This window comes from Suncus etruscus, chromosome 18, assembly GCF_024139225.1.
Source record: "Suncus etruscus isolate mSunEtr1 chromosome 18, mSunEtr1.pri.cur, whole genome shotgun sequence".
NCBI classification, from domain to species: domain Eukaryota; kingdom Metazoa; phylum Chordata; class Mammalia; order Eulipotyphla; family Soricidae; genus Suncus; species Suncus etruscus.
This window is the reverse complement of record NC_064865.1, coordinates 63037861-63057306: the sequence shown is the minus strand read 5'-3', so window position 1 is coordinate 63057306 and position 19446 is coordinate 63037861. Positions and strand designations below refer to the sequence as shown.

General features: G+C 50.9%; 1 protein-coding gene across 1 annotated transcript in view; it reads right to left on the bottom strand.

The window, feature by feature from the left end:
- The window catches only part of SLC35B3 (solute carrier family 35 member B3), a 301880-nt gene that overhangs the window by 226926 nt on the left and 55508 nt on the right, over positions 1–19446 (bottom strand). The gene's annotated exons all lie outside the window — the stretch shown is intronic.

Below are 19446 nucleotides of genomic sequence, written 5' to 3'. Positions count from 1 at the left end.
CTCACTACATGGTGCCTGGCATTGGACTGGGTCGACTGCATGAAAAACATCCATCTTAACTCTTTCAGTTGTCTCTTCGGCCCCCCAAATTATCCTTAGAACCCCGACTATGCGAAGGGACAGCCAAGTGATTCTTATAGTCAAGAAAATCAGTCACTCAATATCTTGAGGGATCTACCAGAATGATAAGCTAGTGGTGAAATTTATACAGTTTGGGGTTTGAAAACTACATAATATTTAGCTTTTCCATGGTTATGCCCTTATGTATTCAAAGTAGAGAAAATGGGCCTATATATGTTGAAAACATGGACATTTCCAAAGGCTTTCTGAAAATATTATCCAAATTCCAAAATGAGTAAATAAAATAATGTGTATCAGTCTGAGAGAAGTGGGAAACATGCATTCAGGGAGTTCATTTTAAAATTAGAAATATGCTAGTGATAAATGCTGTGACTTATTCTATCTCCAAATACCTATGGAACTCAGGTTGTCAGCAAAAAGAAAATTAGAGGAAAAATAATTCGGCCAGGCCCACAAAATAAATTATAAAGGATATTTTAGTGCAAGTGATTTGTGATATATTATCTGTTTGTTTTCATACATAGAGAATTGGGTGACTAGTTTCCTTCTAAAAGTACCAGTTCTCTAAGAGAATTTATTTACATCTCTATTTTCAGCATCCAGGTGTACTTTTGTTTGCTTGAAATAAAATACTTTTAAACTTCACCTAATTACAGGGAATAGCATATTGAAAGTAGTACTTGGCTTAATAACTTTTATTTTTTGGTTTTTGGGTCACACCTGGTGGTGCTTAGGGGTTACTCCTGGCTCTGCACTCAGAAATTGCTCCTGGCAGGCTCCGGAAACCATATGAGATGCCGGGGGATCGATCCAGGGTCTGTCTTGGGTTGGCTGCATGCAAGACAAACGCCCTGCCACTGTGCTATTGTTCTGCCCTCTCTGAGAGTTTTCTAAGAAACAGAATCCTTCAGAGTCCAGATGAAGGGAATATCAATCTCTCCAGCCAACTTTTGTGGCAGAGAATTTAACCTGACTTAGTATTTAATTCTGGAAGCTTTGTTCCTTCTTTTAGGGGAGCCCAGAGGGTGTAGTCAGTGACTGCTAAGCACTGTGGTGCCTTTGGGGCTTAGCCTGGCTTTTCTCAGGTCGTCTTCCTCCCCCTACTGGAGGACAGACCAATTGTGTCAGGGTTTGAGTTGCAGAGTTCACAGTCAAACCAGGAAGGCTGGAACAATTCCTAAGAGTGAGGATTGGCCCTGGAGAGGGAGGATCACAAGGAGCGGCAGTCACCAAACCCAGGAGCAGTGTGTGTGAGCTGCTCCACACACAGCAGATCTTGCCCCTCCCATCCCTGCCCAGCCACCTCCCCACATGCCAAGTCTGATGGCAGAACTGAATGGTTTGTGTGTGCTGTGGTGGTGAGGAGAGGGAGTGGAAACTGAGTCATGGCCTTACTTGAAGGGCGCAGTGATTTCTTCCCCCTGGCCCGCATGTGAACCAGAAAGGACCCAAGCAAGTGTGAGACTCACAAAGGCCCCTCAGCATGGCACCAGCAAGCATCCAACTGTCTCCCATACACACAAACTAGCCCAGTGCAACCATCAGAGCAGAAAACTGGGGTGGAGGTGCTGGAGTTGGCTTGCTGCTGCCCAGCTGGCTTCCCAGAAGTAGGAGTGGGTGCTGAGGAGCAGACACAGGACAAGGAAGAATCCTGCCCGGTCACTGTGTTCTAAGCCGGAGGCAGTTCATGGAATAGATGAAATCCTTACATAAAGCATTCATTGTCCAGGGAACTTTAAAGAAGAAACACAGCCTTCTCTACATGGCTTCCAGGCCCCTAGCTGTCAGGTTCTAGCATTCCTGAGGATGGTGTTTGCAGAAGAAATGAGGAGGTGATTATGCCGCACCCTAAAGAAGCTGCTGCATGGTCTCTGTCTCCCTGAGGACTGGGCCCATATAGAGCCTTCTACAGGTCTCATGGGGGTCATTGTTTCCTGTGCAGTGCTGTTGGTTGGGAGGCCATGGGCACAGGTCCCAGGAAAGAGCCACCCTGTCTATGATCATCCACTGCTCTCCACTCTGCGGCTGCTCTGCAGCCTGCAGGACCTTGACTGACATTTCCCACATTCCCAATTTCCTACACTCCTAAGACTCTGATTACTGCACAGAATGTGGCCGAGAGGATATAGGCAGAACTGAACAACCACTGTGCTGACTGGCTGGTGCTGTTTCCTTTGCTGTTGAGCCTTGGGCTGGGCCACAGCCACTTCTCCCATCTGGGACTGAGGGCAGACCTCACCCGAGCTGGGAGCAGAGAGCAGGACATGGTGGCTGTGGGCATTAGACACTTGCGGGCACTGAGAGGAGGATGAGAGGATGTGAGGTCATAGTGACCAGGCCGTGGGATGTGGGGTTGGACACATAGGGTAGAGAGATGCCTGCATGCAGGAGGAACCGTTCAAGGACTGAGCCTCACTCCTGCCTCTGCCTTTGCCATGTGAAACTCCCCACTGAAGGTGCAGCCACTTTACAGTGACAGATGCCCTGTCCCTGCTCTCCCAGTCTTTCTCCTTCTATCCTTGGAACAGGAGCTTCCTGGGCTACAGAGGTGACTCTGCGGTGCCCAATGACATTCCCAAGCATCACCTGCAGTGGCCCCCAAACCACACAGGCTCAAGTTCTCGTGGACACTGACTGCCAGTGTGGATGGTGCTTGATTGAATGGATGTTTGGTCTGCTCTGGGTTGGGAGTGATTTGGGGGCTGAGCACCCCATCTTCTGCTTGCTGCTCTGGGACCCAGGACAGTGTTCTGAGGCAAAGAGACTCTCTGGGTTTGTCTTGTTCCTGTTCCTGTGGCCCGGGTTTGTGAAGCTTGGAGTTAGCTTTCTCCTTCCCCCAAGGTCCACTTCTGTTGCTACTAAGTTGGGATTCACATGGGCCCTCATGTCCTTGGAGGGGAGCCCCTGTGGGTGAGATGACTCATAGTAAAGGCAGCTGGGAAGTGAACTCACAGATTTACTCATTCTCTCATCTATCTGTCCATCCATCCATCCATCCATCCATCCATCCATCCATCCATCCATCCATCCAGCCTATTGATCTATTCATCTATTGATTCATCCATCATCTTTCTATCCATCTATCCACCCACCCATCTATCTACCCATTTATCCATCCTTCCATCCATCTTCCCATCCACCCATCCATCCATCCATCCATCTATTTCACTCATCCCCAATCCACCCACCCACCCACCTACCCACCCACCCACCCACTCACCCATCCATCCATCCATCCATCCATCCATCCATCCATCCATCCATCCATTTATTTCACTCATCCCCAATCCACCAACCCACCCACCCACCCACCCATCCACCCACCCATCCATCCATCCATCCATCCATCCATCCATCCATCCATCCATCCATCCATCCAACATCCACCCATCATCCATCTATCCCAGTGGTGGGCAGCCTTTTTTTTCAACTGAGCCAAATCTCGCCAAAACCACGATTGAAATTTATTTTGAAAGCCACACAGGGTGCGCACTGACAGAGACTAGGAGCAGAGTCCTGACTCCTGGAGCAGCCGCCTGGCACAGAGAAGAGCCAAATTAAAAGTGTAAAGAGCCACATGTGGCTTGCGAGCCGCAGGTTGCCGACCACTGATCTATTCATTTATCCACCCATCCATCCTCCCATCCATCCTCCCATCCATCCTCCCCCACTATTCATCCTTCCTTCCTTCCTTCCTTCCTTCCTTCCTTCCTTCCTTCCTTCCTTCCTTCCTTCCTTCCTTCCTTCCTTCCTTCCTTCCTTCCTTCCTTCCTTCCTTCCTTCCTTCTATTTCATGCATCCTCCACCCCCCCCATCCATCCATTCTCTATCTATCTATCCATTATCCATCCATCCCAGTGGTGGTCAACATTTTTTTCAACTGAGCCAAATCTCGCCAAAACCATGATTGAAATTTATTTTGAGAGCCACACAGGGCGTGCACACACAGAGGCTAGGAGCAGAGTTCTGACTCCTGGAGCGGCCTCCCAGCACGCACAAGAGCCAAATTAAAAGTGTAAAGATGGGGCTGGAGAGATAGCATGGAGGTAAGGCGTTTGCCTTTCATGCAGAAGGTCATTGGTTCGAATCCCGGCGTCCCATATGGTCTCCCGTGCCTGCCAGGAGCAATTTCTGAGCATGGAGCCAGGAGTAACCCCTGAGCACTGCCGGGTGTGACCCAAAAACCACACACACAAAAAAGTGTAAAGAGCCACATGTGGCTCGCGAGCCGCAGGTTGCCGACCACTGATCTATGCATCTATCTATCCACCCATCCATCCTCCCCACTATTCATCCATCCACCCTTCCTTCCTTCTTTTCTTCCTTCCTTCCACCCTTCCTTCCTTTTGTCCATCTGTCCATCCATCCATCCTTCCATCCATCCATCCATCCTTTCTTCCATCCATCCATCCACCCTTCCTTCCATTCGTCCATCCATCTATCCTTCCTTCCATTTGTCCTTCCATCCATCCTTCCATCCATCCACCCACCCATCCATCATCCTTCCATCCATCCATCCATCCTTCCTTCCTTCCTTCCTACCTTCCTTCCTTCCTTCCTTCCTTCCTTCCTTCCTTCCTTCCTTCCTTCCTTCCTTCCTTCCTTCCTTCCTTCCTTCCTTCCTTCCTTCCTTCCATCCATCCTTCCTTCCTTCCATCCATCCTTTCATCCATCCATCCTTCCATCCATCCATCTATTCTTCCTTCCTTCCATCCGTCCATCCATCCGTCCTTCCATCCATCCATCCTTCCATCCACCCTTCCATCCTTTTTTCCTTCCTTCCTTCCATCCATCCATCCATCCATCCTTTTTCCTTCCTTCCATCCTTCCTTCCATCCATCCTTCCATCCATCCTTCCATTCATCCATCCATCCATCCATCCATCCATCTATCTATCCATCCATCCATCCATCCTTTCATCCATCCATCCTTCGATTCTTCCTTCCTTCCATCCACCCACCCATCCATCCGTCCATCCATCCTTCCTTCCTTCCTTCCTTCCTTCCTTCCTTCCTTCCTTCCTTCCTTCCTTCCTTCCTTCCTTCCTTCCTTCCTTCCTTCCTTCCTTCCTTCTTCCTTCCTTCCTTCCTTCCTTCCGTCCATCCATCCATCCTTCCATCCATCCATCCTTCCTTCCTTCCATCCATCCTTTCATCCATCCATCCTTCCATCCATCCATCTATTCTTCCTTCCTTCAATCCGTCCATCCATCCATCCATCCATCCATCCATCCATCCATCCATCCATCCACCCATCCATCCATCCAGAGAGTGTCTTTTGTGGCTACAGAACCATCTTCTGGGCCAGGCTCACCCTCAGGTGAGAGCCTCAGACTGCTCCTCCAGGTCACTCTCCACCGGGGAGGAACCTCCCAACTAGTCCTGTGGTATGTGTTGGAGGAAGAGGAGCAGAGACCTCAGGAGAGCAAAGGCCTGTGCTCACTCTGCTGCTACCCAGGCACCTTGTTCGCTACTGCCCTGGCCTGTGACCTGTTCTGGGATCTGGGATCCCCACCCAACCTGTTTCGTCCCTGCTTCCAGGCTGAGCTTCGGGATCTGAGCAGCTGGCGGCGCTGTTGGACTGTGAACGGGCATTCCCGGACCGGGCAGCTGGGCGAGGCCGGGGAAGAGGCCGCCAGCTCTGGATCAATTTGGACAGCACCCACGAGTTAATTTTGATTGAGAATTACCTGTAGGCGAGTCAGCAATCAAGAGTGAGGGAGGGCCCGGGATAATGAGGGGGGTTTGGGAGGGGGGATAAGGATCCAGTCTCTCTCCTCTCTCTCTCCTCTCTTTCCTCTCTCTCCTCTCGTTCCTCTCTCCCCTCTCTTTTCTCTATTCCTCCCTCCCTCTGTCTCTCTTCTCTCTCACTCTCACTATTACTTGCTCTCTCACTCTCCTCTCTCTTGCTCTCTCTTCCTTGTCTGTCTGTCTGTCTGTCTCTTGTCCTCCTTGGCCAGTCCAGATAAAACAAGGGGCCCTGCTCCCTTGTGGATAGGTGAGGGAAGCAGCTTCCTGGGTGCAGCCACCTCCCAGCCTTCCTTTCCCTGCCCTGAGAGCTGGTGCCCAGATGCCCCCAGGTGACTCCTGCTCACCCAGGGCTGCTGGTGATTGCCAAGTGCCCAGCTGAGGTGCCGCCCCATGGCACAGCAGCTCTGCATGCTGTGCTCAGGGATTGCGTGGTCCAGGGATGGAATCAGGGTTGACTGCTTGCGACAAGGCAGGTGCCTTAACTTCTGTCCTGTTTGTCCAGCACAGAAACACCAGCTTCTATTTTGAATTTAATCTGATCACTGAAGATTTGCTTTATTGGGGCCGGCGAGGTGGCGCTAGAGGTAAGGTGTCTGCCTTGCAAGCGCTAGCCACGGAAGGACCGTGGTTCGATCCACCGGTGTTCCATATGGTCCCCCCAAGCCAAGGGCAATTTCTGAGCGTTTAGCCAGGAGTAACCCCTGAGCATCAAACGAATGTGGCCCGAAAAACCAAAAAAAAAAAAAAAAAAAGATCTGCTTTATTTATTTTGGATTTTGGGTCACACCCAGCAGCGCTCAGGGGTTACTCCTGACTCTAGGCTCAGAAATCGTTCCTGGAAGGCTCGGGGGACCATATGGGATGCCAGGATTCAAACCAATGACCTTCTGCATGGAAAGCAAACGCCTTGCCTCCATGCTATCTCTCTGGCCCCTATTATTATTTTTTTTAAAGATATCTCTATTTAAGCACGGTGATTACAAACATATTTGTAGTTGAGTTTCAGTTATAAAAAAGAACACCTCCTTCACCAGTGCAACATTCCCACCACCAATGCCCCCCATCTCCTTCCTCCCCCATTCCTTGCCTGTCTTTGAGACAGGCATTCTATTTCTCTCACTCATTACCATTCTCATGATAGTTGGTGTAGTTTCTCTAACTGCACTCATCACTTTTTATGGTAAGCTTCATATCATGGCTGGTCCTTCCAGCCCTCATCTCTATTGTCTCTGGGTATTATTACAATAATGTCTTTTATTTTTCTTAAATCCCACAGATGAATGAGACTATTTGTTTTGTTTTTGGATCACACTCAGCATCGCTCAGGTGTTACTTCTGGCTCTATTGTCAGAAATCGCTCTTAGCAGGTTCAGGGGACCATATGGGATGCTGGGATTCAAACCAATGTTCTTCTGCATGCAAGGCAAACGCCTTACCTCCATGCTATCTCTCAGGCCCCTGAATGAGACTATTCTGTGTTTGTCTCCCTCTGACTTATTTCACTCAATGAAATAGTTTCCATGTCCATCATGTATAGGAAAATTTCATAATTTCATTTTTCATGTGACAGCTGCATAGTATTCCATTGTGTAGGTATACTACAGTTTCTTTAGCCACTCATTTGTTGTTGAGCATCTGGATTTAAATCTACCTTAAATTATGTGTTGTCAGGATTGGAACCTTGCATGTGGCTGACCTAGGACAGGCTCGATCCCAAGTGCCAAGTGTCCCATATGCTCCCTGGAGCCAGGAGGGATTTCTGAGTGCATAGCCAGGAGTAACCCCTGAATGTCACCGGGTGTGTCCCAAAAACCAAAAAAAAAAAAATTATGTAATGTCTTCAGTTTTTTGGTTTCGGGGCCACATCCAGCAGTGCTTCTGTCAGTTTTGGTTCTGCTCCGGAACCATATAGACTGTTGGAAATCAAACCCTTTGCATGCAAGGTGTGTACCTTACCAACTGCATTTTTGAAATTTTAAAAATATGAAAAAATTAAGATAAAACCCAAACTGATCATTATTACAAATGTACCAACACTAACATTTTATTTCCTCTGTAGTCTTGCTGCATGAACCTGTAGCATGGATGGCGGCTGGTGCATCCTGGGCCAGGACTGGCTGTCCTCCAAATCTGACTTCAGGAACCTCAGAGCTGTCACCAGAGTTGGTCCTGGTTTGGGAGAGGGGCCTTCAGTCCCCACCTTCACCCTCCATGCCTCTGGCTCCCTTAAACCCCATCCTCACTCTGTCATATGAATAATTTTTAATACACACATTTAGTTGTTTTGATCTTGTATTTAGTTTTGGGCCACAGCTGTCCCTGACCCTGCACTTGCTGGGTCTCTGTCACCTTGATGCCTCGTGTCCTGAGTGGGACTTGCCCAACGGCGCACCATCAGGATCCTATGGGCACCACGACTTTGTTCTGCGGTGATCACGGCTTCTGAGTGACAAGTTCGAGTGACAAGTTCGACGGTCCCACGACGCCATGTAGCCTGGAAACAGAAAAAGTCCAATATAAATCTTGGCGGAAGTTCCAGTAATTTTTAATAATTTGTTCTTTCGCCGCACGCATGTATGAGTGATACATTTGTCCTAGAGCGACGCGAATTCATTTCTCCACATCTGTGATATCTGCGGAAAGCTAAATTAAAAATGCATTTGTACTTGTTCAGTTAAATGATCATATTTAATGAAATGTCAGAGATGAATCTTAGCAAATAGTCAGGGAATTAGTGGAGAGGCGGCGGCCCTGGGCTCCCTGCAGGTGGCGGAGGGGGAAGCGACAGAGGAAGAGGCGAGGCGGCCGCTGTGGTACTGCCTGGGATGGGCAGGAGGGAGACCTGGGTCACCTGGGAAGGGTGGGAGCCATGGCAGAGGGCCACAGAGCTTAGCAGAGGCCCACGTGGCTCAGCCCCGGCACTGGTTGAGGAGGCTCAGCTCTGCTGGGTGGGTGGGTGGGAGGTGTGTCTGGGGTGCTGGTGGGTGGGTCAGGACAGGGCAGTGGGCCTGACCCCAGAGTATGCAGCTGGAGGGCTGGAAGGCATCCCTTCCCCAACACCCTTACCTAAGCTTCCTTTTGAGATGTTAATCCTATCTGGATGGTCAGACCTGCCCACACCAGGGATGGGAGGGCTATTTTTAATAAAGAATAAAAGGCACTGGCTTGGGGGGAGGAGGGGAGAAGAGAGAAAGACACAGGAAGGAGGAAGCAGCAAAAGCCTGAGAGAGGAGGGTAGCAGAAAGCTTAGCAGAGAAGCAGATGTGAGGAAATGCACATGGCAGGCAGAGCCAGAGCTGACTCCGAGGAAACTTTAACTGACTGCTTCTGAATTATTTCTCTGCCGTTACCTGCATCTTCTGACCCACCAGTTGAAGGGGTTAGAGGCACTGTACCAAGCCGGGGCAGCCTCACCCAACACATGGACTTTATACTTTATATATTAATCTACAGAGGATGAGTTGTTGGGGAGCTGGTGGGGCCATCTCCAGGCAGGCATGTTCCACATGCACATACACATGTGGTGGCAGTTGAGGGTGGAAGGAGAACCACTTGTCTTGACTCCTTGAGGCTTCTCCCAAGAGAGCCTACCAGGCCTCAGCAGGGGCCTTTAGCCAAGGAGGACAGAGCTGAAAAGAGGGCAGAGGGGAGGCTCTTGCTGGTGAATGGTCCATATTTATCATTGGGCATTGCATATTGGTGCTCCAAGCACCATCAGGACTGAGCCCTGAGCACAGAACTGGGAGTAAGCCCTGAGCACAAAACCAGGAGTGATCCCAGAGCACAGAGCCAGGAGTGAGCCCTGAACACCACCCAAATGTAGCTCCCCATAACAAAAGAAACTGTTCACATTGGCCATAAAGCGGAGAAACCCACAGTGTCTGTCACTGAACTGTGAGACCCCTCGAAGTCCATCCGCAAAGCTGTTTCAGGTCACAGGCATCCAAGCAAAAGGTCTTTTTCTTTTTCTGTTCTTGTTTTGGGGCCACACCTGGCAGCTCTCCGGGGTTCCTCCTAGCTCTGCACTCAGGAATCACTTCTGGTAGGCTTGGGGGACCCTACGGGATGCCGGGGATCAAACTCAGGTCAGCCATGTGCAAGGCAAACGCCCTCCCCACTGTGCTGTGACTCCGGCCCTGGGAGACAGTTTTTACTATTTCTGCCCTTCCTCCCAAGGATCAAGGACAAAAAGTCCTTAGATATCTAGGATGCGCCTTTCATGGCAGACCTATGTAGTGAAGGAAAGTGCCGCGGAAAGGCACATCCAGTGACTTGCATTCTGTGTAGACAACTGGCACCTTTGGCCCATGACCAGAGTCCTGCCCAAACATCACAGTGCTCCCCAGCTCACAGCAGCACAATGTGTTCCTACTCTGACCAATACTTGCCAGTCTTGCTTGTCCCTTTCATGGAGGACGGTCTAGTTGAATTTGGGTCTGGAACCCAGATTGGACTCATGTGAAAGCAGGCACCTTCCCAGCCGTAACCACTTCTAAATTGGATTGTTTCATGGTTTTGCTCAAGTCTCTTGCATCTGCTTTCCCAGAAACGCTGCAAATTCATCCTGATTTTAATAATTCAAAGCCGGGTAACTCTCAAGCATTAGAGTTTCTGACTCCAAGTAATTAATGGCCTAATAAAAGATGCTTATTTAGAAAAGGATGACAGTAACGGATATGCACCATGGGTGCTTGCTTCTCAGCGAGAAGGAGGGTAGTAAGTAGTTTACTGCACCCTGGCTGGACCCAAAGGAAGAGGATCGATAAGTTAAGAAGCCAAAAAGAAAAAGACAGCATCAGGTGTGGCTTGCTCTAGTATGCCCAGGAACAAGAAATTTAGTCGGGGAGTAACCGATGCCCCAAATCAGCAGTAACCAATGCCCAAGTGCTGGTTTACTGGTCTTACCCTATCAATATTCATACTCCAGCCTAGGGTGTGATCTAGTGATGGGATTATTGGATTAGTCCCCACTTGGTATTTCTCTCCCACCCTAGGGTGTGGCCTGGTCCTTGTCAATGAAAGCAGGGCTCTGAGGAAGGCAGGTGCCTATTCTTCATTCTTCCTCCACTAAGCTACTTTCCTCCTCCACCTCCTCCTCTCTTCCTCCTCTTCTTCTTTCTCTTCCTCTCCTTCTCCTCTTCTTCTTCCTCTTCCTCTCCTCCTCTTCTTCCTCTTCCTCTCCTCCTCCTCTTCTTCCTCTTCCTCTCCTCCTCCTCTTCCTCTTCCTCTCCTCCTCTTCCTCTTTCCTCCTCTTCTTCCTCTTCCTCTCCTCTTCTTCTTCCTCTCCTCCTCCTCTTCTTCCTCTACTCCTTCTTCTTCTTCTTCTTCTTCTTCTTCTTCTTCTTCTTCTTCTTCTTCTTCTTCTTCTTCTTCTTCTCCTTCTCCTTCTCCTCCTTCTCCTTCTCCTTCTCCTCCTCCTCCTCCTCCTCCTTCTCCTTCTTCTTCTTCTTCTCCTTCTCCTTCTCCTTCTCCCTCTCCCTCTCCCTCTCCTTCTCCTTCTCCTTCTCCTTCTTCTCCTTCTCCTTCTTCTCTTCTTCTTCTTCTTCTTCTTCTTCTTCTTCTTCTTCTTCTTCTTCTTCTTCTTCTTCTTCTTCTTCTTCTTTCTTCTTCTTCTTCCTCTTCTTCTCCTTCTTCTCCTTCTCCTTCTTCTTCTTCTTCTTCTTGTTCTTCTTCTTCTTCTTCTTCTTCTTCTTCTTCTTCTTCTTCTTCTTCTTCTTCTTCTTCTTCTTTCAGTTTTTGGGTCACACCCAATGGTGCTTAAGGGTTACTCTTGACTCTGTGCTCAGTAGTCACTCCTGGCAGGCTCAGGGGATCATATGGGATGCCAGGATGTGAACCACCACCCTGGGTTGGCCTCTTGCAAGGCAAACAAATGCCTTACCACTGTGCTATCTCTCTGACCCAGCTGCTTTCCTTCATAGGAGCAGAAAATTTTTGTGGTTGAATTCCTTGCTTGAGCGCTGGTTTTCCTAAACCTGTTTTTGTACCTCTTCACTGTGTGGATTATTTCCTGTGTCACCATTTGCTTCCAGGCCTGCATCTCACCAGATCCTCATTTTGGAGCCCTGGGCTCCACTAGCACCCAACGTCATGAAGTAATCAAATCTCAAAGTCAAGAGTGACCAATGCACAAAGTCAGGGAGCACCCAATAACCAAGGTTGGGGAATAACCAGTGCCCAAAGGTGACAGACCCAAAGAACTGAGCATTGGTTCTAAGACAGCTGCTAGTCCCCGGGGAGAAGGGACTGGGAAGGAACCATCAGGAACAGTGTTGTACTGGGAAGGAACCATCAGGAACAGTGTTGTTCAACCCCAGAGCTTACAAAAATAAAAGGAGAAAAAAAGCATCTACCATAGAGGCAGGCAGGGGTGGGGAGGGGGAAATGGGACTCATAGCTGGAGGGAGCAGACATGGGAAGGGGAAAGGGTGGCTGTTGTGTCCCTTGTTCCTGAAACGCAATCGTGAGAAACTGTGTGCTCTTGTGACTCATTTAAAGCAGCAACAGCCACAACAGCCAAGAAATAGCAAGGGATTAGAGACGTCCCCAAGGAAAAGGGTCTTGAGACCAGAGCAAGAGAGTCGGGATGTGGGAGTCCAGGTCAGGGGGACACAGATGGACAGACAGTGGTGCCAGGCTCAACTGAGCTGGTTTCAAGACTGCAGGGGTAGGGGAGGAGGGAAACTGGGGACATTGGTGGTGGGAATTGTGCCCTAGTGAAGGGTGTTGGATGCTGAAGGACTGAAACTCAATCATGGACAACTTTGTCACTGGATCTCACAAAGATTCAGTTAAAAGTTTATTAATAAAAAAAGACTGCAGATTTGGAAATGTCTTTTCTTACTCCCCATGAAAACTGATCTGGAAAATGAAAGATGGAGGTAACAATGCATGCACTGTGATTGGGTAGGCCAGAGCTGGAGGGAGGCCAGGTAGTGTGCTCCTTTGGGGTGAAGGATGCTATGGGCCTGCGATGCCTCACACTGTCACCTGGTTGTCCTCCAAGTCTGACTTCAGGAACCTCAGAGCTGTCACCAGAGTTGGTCCTGGTTTGGGAGACGGGCCTTCAGTCCCCACCTTCACCCTCCATGCCTCTGCTCCCTTAAACCCCGTCCTCACTCTGTCATATGAATCATTTTTAATACACACATTTAGTTGTTTTGATCTTGTATTTAGTTTTTGGGCCACACCTGGCAGTGCCCAGGAACTGCTCCTGGCTTGGCACTCAGAGATCATTCCTGGTGGTGCTTGAGAGACTGTATGAGGGCTTGAACTTGGGTCTGCAACATGCAAGGCAAGCACCTTCTCTCTCTCTCTCTCTCTCTCTCTCTCTCTCTCTCTCTCTCTCTCTCTCTCTCTCTCTCTCCCTCCCTCCCTTTCTCTCTCCCCTAAATTTGCAACTTTAGCTTATCTGCTGATGCAAATACTATGAAAGGTCCACAGACATCCTTAAATACTCAAACCAGAGGTCCCACAGAAGACCTAAATTCATGCTCTGTCATTTTTTTTTGTTTTTGGGCCACACCCAGCATTACTCAGGGGTTACTCCTGGCTGTCTGCTCAGAAATAGCTCCTGGCAGGCACGGGGGACCATATGGGACACTGGGATTCGAACCAACCACCTTTGGTCCTGGATCGGCTGCTTGCAAGGCAAACGCTGCTGTGCTATCTCTCCAGGCCCGGCTCTGTCATTTTTTTGAAGAGGATCAGGAGAGAGATTATATAAGCGACTGCAGAAATGCCAGTCCTCAGGTGCCTCAGGGGGCTGGGGGAGAGAAAATGACTTATTGGTGCTTCTTATTCTCTTCAGGTAGCGATTATAATGGAGCGACACCCTTGGGTGTTGCTCGGCGGTAGCATGAGGAGGAAGCTTGAAGCGTGCTCTTCGAAGCCCAGGAAGGAGGTGGAGGCTGAGCTGCAGAGACACCCCCAACCCCTGGCCCAGAAAGTGGCAAGGCTGAGGGGGAGGAGAGAGCATCTCTGCAGGAGAGAGGCGCTGGCTCTGCTCAGGCCTAACTCTTGCAGGAAGTTGTGGGGGCAGGGGGCAGGCCCTATGTGGGCACCGCTGGGCACAGTGGGCACTACCAGGGTAGAGGATCCCTTGAGCAACCTCAGACCTCAGTGACCTTTCTTTACCTGGGCTTCCCCTTTACCTGGCTGGCTATCCTAAGGGACCCCATGTGACTGAGGTGGTTGGATGGTATATGCCCTGGGAACCCCAGGTGCAGTGATGCGGATGATCGAACATGTGTGTGCTGGCAGGACTACGTTTTTCCCTACATGTGTGGAGACAGGTGGGATGAACTTTTTAAAAGTTGCCTTTGATAAGTTGCTAAATTCATGCATTTATTCATCCTTCAATTTACCTACCTATATATCCACTCACCTGTTTATCACCCAACCATTTAATCCCTCATCCATCCAATCATCATCTATCCATCCATTCCTCTATTACCCATCGTCCATCTATACATCATCAATCATCATCTATTCATCCATTCTATCATTCATCTTATCATCATTCAATCAGCTACCTACAATGCATCCCTCAGCTCTATTATCCATCCATCCATCCATCTACCCATCCACCCATCCATATGTTCATCCATCCCTCTATCCATCCCTCCCTCCCTCCATCCATCCCTCCATCCATCCATGTGTCCATGTATTCATCCATCCATTCATCCATCCACCCATCCATATGTCCATCCATCCCTCTATCCATCCACCCATCCCTCCCTCCACCCATCCATTTATCCATCCATCCATCCATCCATCCATCCATCCATCCATCCATCCATCCATCCACCCATCCATATGTCCATCCATTCCTCCATCCATCCATCCGTCCATTCACCCATCTTTCCCTCCCTCCATCCATGTATCCATGTATTCATGTATCCATGTATCCATTCATCCATCCATCCACCCATCCATCCATTACCCTATGGCCTTGTTTTCCCATAGGACACAGGGCAGTGAGAACCTTCCATATGTGCCATTGTCCCTTCACTTACTTCACTGAACCCTTGTTTTTTCTGTGCTCCCAAAGAAAGTTGAGTGTGAGTGTTGGGGATAGAACAGACACAAGGAGGTGGTAAAGGGGAGAAAGGGAGAGAGAGAGGGGGAGAGAAAGAGTCAGAAACAGAAACAGAGGGAAATGGAGAGAGAAAGAGGGAGAGGCAGAGGGAAGGACAGAGAGAAAGAGAGAGGAGTAGGGAGAGAGGGGGACAGAGTGGGGAGCACCGTGAGTCCACATGTGTCATGGTGGGGTCTTGTCCCAGCATATAGGTGTTTTCAGAGCTGCCAAACAGGGCAGCAGCTGAGGGCACAGGACCCTGCCAGCACAAGGAAGGGGCACAGGTGGGCAGGGAGGACTGTTTAGATGAACATGTACCCCAGGGCACCCTGCCGAGAGTGGAAGGGCTGCCCTAGGACCGGGAGGGATGGACAAATGGACAGAGTCAGCGTCTGTGGCTGACAGACAGCACAGCACCGCCCTGACTCTCATAGTGCTGATTATTCATAATTATTCGCAAGCTCATTACCTCCGCATTGCTGGGGGCTGGGAGCCGCCATCCCTGCGTGGGGCTGTCCTGGGGCTCCAGTACCCCCCCCCCCAGCCTCTGTTTGGGCTCAGGCTGCCGCAGCAGCCTCGAGAGGGGCAGTAATTAGGGTCTTGTTGTCTGGTGCCAGGATGGATGTCTCAATCACAATTGGGGGCTCTTAGGGTGGGTCGAGTCGCAGCAGGGCAGTCAGGGGAGGAGAGGGCAGGGCAGGGCAGGGTCAGGGCAGGGTCAGGGCAGGGTCAGGCAGGGCAGGGCAGGGCAGGCAGGGCAGAGGGTCCAACCACAGTTTGCCCCGTCCAAGGCCCTGCACTATAGAAGCAGACACAGGTCAGCGCTGGCTCTTCGGGTCATTTCTGACTTGGAGCAGGCGGCCCCTACTGTGGGCACCCAGGTGGTGTCCCAAGACTGGGTCCTAGAAGCTGCCTGGACCCCAACAGGACCCCTCCCCAACCCCCTTCTCCCCTCCCCTCCCGGAAAACACTGCAGCAATTACCATCTGGCCTGCCTCTGCGAGTGTGATTAGCATATAGACGAGATCTGGGCGGAGGTGACGGTGTCTGAGCTTCCAGGCGGGTCCCTGCGGGGTGACCCGAGGCGGGGTCAGCTCTGGCGATGAAGGACAGGGGGGTGGGGCAGAGCAGAGGAGGGGGAGGAAAGCAGTGACAAACATGGTTTGGTTTGGCTTTGAGGCTACACCAGCAGTGGTGGTGCTTGGGGCCCACTCTAGGTCTGTGCTCAGGACTCATTTCTGGGCCGGCCTGTGTTTGGGATTTATTCCTGCTCTGCGCTCAGGCCTCACTCCTGGAGGGACTCGGGAACCCTGTGAGGCGAGGGGGCATTGAACCTGGGTCATCCACATGCAAGGCGTGCACTCTACTTCTGGACTATGGCTCTGGCCCTAAACTTTAACTATCAGTTGGGTTGAAAAAGAAACATAAGGGGCCGGAGAGATAGCATGGAGGTAAGATGTTTGCCTTTCATGCAGAAAGACGGTGGTTCGAATTCCGGCATCCCATATGGTCCCCCCGTACCTGCCAGGGGCGATTTCTGAGCATAGAGCCAGGAGTAACCCCTGAGCGCTGCCGGGTGAGACCCAAAAACAAACAAACAAACAAACAAAAGGTAAAAGGAACACAACAAATTTTGCTGGAACTGATGATGGGACAAGTGCAGCAGCACCAGGAGACAGACATCCGAGGTTCCCCTGGATGAGTTTGCACCGTGGTGTCTGCTCTCAGGAACTCACACTGTCTTTGGGGAGCCTGCTAGTCGAGGAGGCTGCACCCCAACCCATCTACCTGTTTGAGTCCCTTCAGAGCTGGCACCTTCCAGGGGCTCTCTGGCAGTGTTGAGGTGAGGCAGAGGAGGGATCCTGGATCTCTCAAGAAAATAAAATCTGGGGTCCCTAGGGCATGCTCAGGGGTCCTTCAGGGATTTCCGGCCATGAATTTGGTGGGGGGGGGGCTCCGGTCTGTGGTGAGGGAGCACCAGGACTGGAGTTGGGTCACCTCATGTTCTGTCTGCAGTGGGGCCTGGCTGTGGGTGGGCAAAGCAAGCAGTGTCACGGGGTCAGCCCTGGCCAGGGTGCTGGGGAACATAGTGGTGCTGACTCCGGGTGGGTCGTAAAGAGATAGTTTGTGGTGTAGACTACAGGTGGGTCCTACAGGGATTATTTGTGGTGTAGACTCTGGGTGGGTTCTATGGGGAGAGTTTGTGGTGTAGACTGCATGTGGGTCTTACAGGGAGAGTTTGCAGTGTAGACTCTGGGTGGATCCTACAGGAAGAGTTGTGACGTAGACACTGGATGGGTCCTACATAGAGAATTTGTGGTGTAGACTCCAGTGGATTCTATAGGGTAATTTGCAGAGTGGACATTCTCTCCCTGGTTTGCTTCCCTTCCTCTCCCCAGTCATGCCAGTCATGGCCTTGACCAAGCCATGGTCTCCTGATACCATGATACCAGGGAGCCGCAGGAGGAACCTGGGGGTGCTGGGGGCCGGCCCAAAGGAACCCAGTGCTGCCAGTCATCCTCCCTGGGCTGCCCCCAGCACCCCCAGCTCCTCCTGCTGCCCCCCTGGTATCAGGAGACCACGGCTTGGTCAAGGCCAAGGTGTCTGCCTAGGGCAGAGCTTCCCCCTAGAACCTTCGGAACCAGCCAAGCAGCGCAGCTTTGACTGCAGAAACAAGCCCTGGAGTCGAGAAGGAGCCACAGGCAGCAGCGACTCCGGAACCAGTGCTCCCATCCTGCTCCTCTGCAATCTTTCCAGTGCTCAGCAGTGTCTCTCCTCCAGCTCGGGTTTCAGCCCCATTTAATTACAATAATCACCCGCCCTCTGCTCCCCTAACTACTGCTCGCTCCCCTCCACGCGCGCATCCGTCTTACTTGCGCAAAGAAGACTCATCAGGGACTATTATTCTGTTGGAAGACCATAAATAATTTTAAAAATTAAAGCCAGCCGCCGCCGTCTCTGCTGTGCTCCCGAGTCCTGCGTGTCCAAGGACAGTGGCGTCTAATTGCCACGTGAGCGATCCCATAAGTGCCACTTAATTACCTTCTCATCCCACTCAGGACTCTGCAGGAAGCTGATGCTGGCTCCTCTTTGGGGGCGGGAGCAGTCCTTGAAGATGCTGGAAGAGGTTTCGCTCCAGACTGCCCCTGTCCCATCCACGCTGGGTCCCAGATCCTGGGAGCTGGGTCCTCCCTCTGCTCCTCGAAGCATGGGCAGTGGAGTATCTTCAATATTATTGAGAAAACCCAGTTATGAACGCCTTCCCCATATATCCATGTCTTGTTTGTTTTGGGGCTGAGCTGAAACCCCCCCCCCCAACCCTGCCTGAACTCTGGGATCACTCAGGGCAGCGCTGGGATGGAACCAGAGTGTTGGAACCAGCAATGCCTTCCCCGTCCTGTCTCTCCAGCTTGGGGTGGTTTCTCTGGCTCTTGTTCTGCCCAGGTCCCCGACTCCCGAGGTGACAAGGGTTTGAAAGAGGTCGTGGTCGCCACGGTGCTTATGTGCTAAGTGAGAACCAGAATTGACTGAGGGGTTTGTGTTCCAGGGAGAGCCACTGGCTAGAATCCACAGCAGCACCAGGAACCATGGCCCAGACAGTAGGGTGTGGACCTGGCCTGGGTCTGTCCCTCACTGGCAGAAACCACCAGCCCTGTCTGCCAACTCCCGGTTCTGGGGTCCCTCTCTGGACCTGGGACTACGGTTCCTGTCTGGGGCTCTTTGTGACGCTCCCCAACACTGCGGTGTAAAAGGAGCTTTTGCACAAACATGACACAGAGAAATGTTGGGGTGACATTGCAGCACCCTGTAGTGTGGAGGTACTTGCAGCTGAGGGGGGACTTTTCTATGCCTTGCTCAGGGGGCTCCCGGATGTTTCTCCACACAGAGAAAGGTCTGCACCCTTCGGTGGTGACAGAGAACAGATGTCTGTCGCTGTCTCTGACAGAGATGCTACTACAGAGAAGGTGGGGAGTAGGAGGCAGGTGCTGGGGGTCCCCAGGCCACTGTCAGTGGGGCTTAGGGTGTGAATGATGCTGGAAAGTAGATCTGGCCAGTGTCCCTATAAGGAGATCTTGGCTCCACCTTTGAAGGCTCTCTGTCTCTGTTTTCCTTTTCATGGCTCTGTCCATTGTGTGGCTAAATCCCCTCAGAAGAGGGTGTGTGTGTGTGTGTGTTTGTCTCTGTCTCAGCCTCGTTTTGTCTCTCTGCAGCCCTTGAGGTCCCGTCACTTCGCATCGAAATGCTCCTGTGCATTATTCTTTTTCCTTTTCTTTCTTTTTTTGTTTTGGACCATACCCGGCGATGCTCAGAGGTTACTCCTGGCTCTGCACTCAGAATTGACTCCTGGCAGGCTCTGGGGATTTTATGGGATGCCAGGGATTGAACCCAGGTTGGGTGTGTGTTGTCTTAATATAAATTGATTAGTCCTAGTGTTGGTGTGGGGATGGTGAGACCTTTCTGGGCTCGATCTGGCTCCCACAGCCCCTATAGTCTGGCAGGTCTGAGGGCTGCAGGGTGCAGGTGGAGAGATTCACA